This window comes from Trichechus manatus, unplaced genomic scaffold (assembly GCF_000243295.1).
Source record: "Trichechus manatus latirostris isolate Lorelei unplaced genomic scaffold, TriManLat1.0 scaffold00157, whole genome shotgun sequence".
In the NCBI taxonomy this organism is placed as follows: Eukaryota; Metazoa; Chordata; class Mammalia; order Sirenia; family Trichechidae; genus Trichechus; species Trichechus manatus.
The window spans coordinates 1553399-1557680 of NW_004444093.1; the positions used below are offsets into that span (position 1 = coordinate 1553399).

Consider the following 4282-nt stretch of genomic DNA (forward strand, 5'->3'; position numbering starts at 1 on the left):
GAGGTACAGGAGTCCAGTGACAAGGGCCAGAAGGCAGAAGGCGACAAGGAAGCTGAACCCAAGGTTGAGTAAGGATACTGTTGATGTGTTGTGAGATTATTAACCATTGTCATAGGGCAACATTTGTAGTAACTGTTAAATGAGAAACTGTTTTGTTCTGTAAGCCTTCATCTTGAGTGAGAGTAACAGCACAATTGGAAGAGTGTAGTCAATGTCACTGAACTGTGCATGTAAAATTTTTTGAAATGGTGTATCTTTGGCTATGTGTATTTTCACCAAAAAAAAAGTTTGAGAAGTTAGAGGGTTGATATGTTGTGGGGTTGTTAACCAGTGTCATAAAACTACATGTGTACTACTGTTTCATGAGAAACTATTTGTTGTGTAAGCCTTCACTTGAAGTACAATAAAAATAAATAAATTAATTAACATTAAAAAAAAATTGCTGAGCTAGAATATCGAGAGCCCTGGGTGGGTTGCAGATATGGAATCCAGCAGATGTATTAAAGATCTTGTGGCAGAAAAAGCATCTGGAAAACCAGGAGGGCTTGTAATCTGCTGCTTCTTTCATGAGCAACTCTACAATGTGTTCCAAGGTGAGGTGGCAGCAGGACTTAAGAAGGGCTAATGATTTTCCTGGAATCCCTAGGTGGCACAAACAGTTAAGAAATAGACTACTATTCAGAGGGTTGGTGGTTCAACTTCACCCAGAGGAACGTCAGAAGAAAGGTCTGGCCATCTAGGTCTAAAAAGTCAGCCTTTGAAAACCGTACGGAATGCAGCTCTACTCTGACAGACATGGGGTCGTTAGGAGTTGGAATTAATTCAATGGTAACTGGTTTGGTTTTGAGTTTTTTTGTTTGTTCATTTTGGGGTTTTTTGGTGATTTTCCTAGCCACAGCTGGTGAGTCAGCAGGTAGTAATAATGATGACAGTAATAATGATGATAAGACAATAACACCTCAAAAGGATGCAGCTCTTTATGTCCACAATCTCAGGATGCCAGCCCTCACCACAGTCTTACAAGGTAGCAGAACAGGGACCTTCATCACCAGGGTCTCGGACCCTGGGGATTTTCTGAGACATTTACACCTATACTATCAGGGACATCAGAAAGGACAGAATAGGAGAAGGTAAGAGACACTATGGCCCCAGGGGACAATCAAAGCAGAAGAAATCTCCACCCAATGAGAGTGGTGTCAGCATCAACTAAATGCATTCTGGACTAAAATGAAAAAAATGGAAAACAACAAATGTTGCCAAGGCTGTAGAGAAATTGGAACCCTCATCCATTGCCAGTGGGAATGTAAAATGGTGCAGCCACTGTGGAAAATAGTTTGGCAGTTTCGCAAAAAGTTGAACATACAGCTACCATATGACTCAGCAATTCCACTCCTAACTATGTACCCAAGAGACTTCAAAGCAGTGACGTAAACACACATATATACTACAATCTTTACTGCAGTATTATCCACAATAGACAAAAAGTGGAAACAACCAAAATGTCCAACAAATGAATGAATAAACAAAATGTGGTCCATCCATACAATGGAATACTACTCAGCAATAAACAGAAATGCAGTTCTCATACCTGCTATGACACGGTAGAACCTTACAAACATTCTGACTCATACCAACCCTATAGGACTGAGTAGAACTGCCACATAGGGTTTCCAAGGAGCTGCTGTGGATTCCAACTGCTAACCTTTTGGTTAGCAGCCAAGATCTTAACCACTGCACCACCAGGGCTCAACATGTCTGTCAGTTTGTCACACTATGGTGGCTTGTGTGTTGTTTGCTGTGATACTGGAAGCTTTGCCACCAGTATTTCAAATACTAGCAGGAGCACCCTCGGTGGACAGGTTTCGGCTAAGCTTTCAGACTAAGACAGACTAGGAAGAAAGATCTGTCAGTCTACTTCTGAAAAAATTGGCCAGTGAAAACCTCATGAATAGCTGTGGTGTATTGTCTGATATAGTGCCAGAAGATGAGCCCCTCAGGTTGGAAGGCACTCAAAAGACGACCAGGGAAGAGCTGCCTCCTCAAAGTAGAGTCAACCTTAATGACATGGGTAGAGTCAAGCTTCCGGAACCTTCATTGGCTGATGTGGCATGACTCAAAATGAGAAGAAAAAGCTGCAAACATCCATTAATAAAAGGAACATGGAATGTACGAAGTATGAACTGAGGAAAACTGGAAGTTGTCAGAAATAAAATGGACCACATAAAGATGGATATCCTAGGCATTAGTAAGCTGAAATGGAGTGGTATTGGCCATTTTGAATCCCACAATATACTATGCCAGGAAAGACAAACTAAAGAGGAATGGCATTATGTTCATTGTCAAAACGACATTTCAAGATCTATCCTGAAGTACAACGCTGTCAGTGATAGGATAATATCCATATGCCTACAAGGAAGACCAGTTAATGACTATTATTCAAATTTATCCACAAACAACTACTGCCAAAGATGAGGAAATTGAAGATTTTAACCAACTTCCACAGTCTGAAAATGATCAAACATGCAGTCAAAATGCATTGATAATTGGTGGTAATTAGAATGCAAAAGTTGGAAACAAAGAAGAAGGATTGGTAGTTGGAAAATATGGCCTTGGTAAGAGAAATGACGCTGGAGATCGCATGATAGAATTTTGCAAGACCAACAGCTTCTTCATTGCAAACACCTTCCTTCAACAACATAAAAGGGGAATATACACATGGATCTCGACAGATGGAATACGCAGGAATCAAATCGACTACATCTGTGAAAAAAAGACCATGCAGAAGCCAAGGGGCCGACTGCGGAACGGACCATCAATCACTCTTATGCAAGTTCAAGTTGAAGCTGAAGAAAATTAAAGCAAGTCCCCAAGAACCAAAATACAACCTTGAGTATATCCCACCTGAATTTAGAGACCATCTTAAGAATAAATTTGATGCATTGACCACTAATGATCAAAGACCAGACCAGTTGCGGAATGACATCAAGGACATCATACATGAAGAAAACAAAAGGTCGTTAAAAAGACAGGAAAACAGACTTCGGGACAAAAAGCTGCTATAGTCAGAAGCACCACGCCATCCTACCACAGCAAAGATCAGAAAAACTAAGTCAAACAGAGTCACACATCAATTCTGAAACCCTATGCATCAAATGAAGAGATAAAGAACTCAGCCAAGCACTGAATGGAATAAGAAACTGACCGAAAACAGAGAGTGAGGAGAGATCCATGCAGAGGTCCCCTATCAGCTACCACAGCACGGATCTGCCATCTTGGACTCCTATCAGAGATCATCGAACAGCGGGTATGAGAAAGCAGCTTCACGGAGCTTCCAGCAGGAGACACAACAACTGGTAACCAGCAATAGAGGCTTTCCCACCCTCAACCGTTCTTCACTCCCACTTAGCCTCCTCTACTTCCTGCAGCCACAGTCTCTTGGCCAGGAAGCACCCCGTGTCGCTTGGATTCCACCCACCTGCACTGGCCGGCTCCCTGAGTGCCTTTTGTTGGCTGCTGGTGTTGCTTTTTTTCCACTTCTTTAGATTTCTTCCTTACGTCTCACCACCTCCCTCTCCTTTCTCTCACATACCTGGCTCTGTGTGCCATCTTTGCTTCTTCCTGAAAGGCTGCGAAACACCACTTGACTGTGAAACTGCTTCCCAGCCCTTGCCACCATGTTGGTAGGACCCCTGGGGCTTTTTTGTTTGCTTGCTCTGATTTGTTCTGTTTTGATTTGTTTTTTTGTTTCCTTTTTCTTTTCTCAGCTTGGGAGCCCCTTCTAGCCGGGCAGTAACATGCGGTGTAGAAGCTACTCCCTTACTCTGCGCAGACGCATAGGAACACCTCTGGGGGAATTTCTTTTTTCTTGTTTTTTTTTTGGTTGTTGTTTTTTTTGTGGTTTTGTTTTGTTTCTTTGTTTTGTTTCCTTCTCTATCTTATTCCCTTTTTCTTTCTTCATTTCCAGTTTCTCAATTTATTCATTGTTTTGCTTCTACCCTTTTTCTTTTTTTTTATTTTTGTTTTCCTCATTTCTCAGTTTCTCGTCTCTCCACTCCAATAGCAAGCTGCCTTTTTTTGTTTGTGCGTATGTTTTTGGCTCCTGTTCCTCTCTCTTCTGTCTCCTCTTTCCCATACCCATATTAGCTCCACACATCACAGTCTACCCCCTCCTTCCTGCCTGCCTGCACTGATTCCCAGTCCGCACTGTCAGCCCTGGTATGTGCCACAAACAACCCATCCTAGCAACTCCCCTTCAGGTGGACCTGCCCTGCTGTACCATACC

General features: G+C 42.3%; 1 pseudogene; it reads left to right on the top strand.

The window, feature by feature from the left end:
* The window catches only part of LOC101346776 (immunoglobulin lambda-1 light chain-like), a 48718-nt pseudogene that overhangs the window by 22672 nt on the left and 21764 nt on the right, over positions 1–4282 (top strand).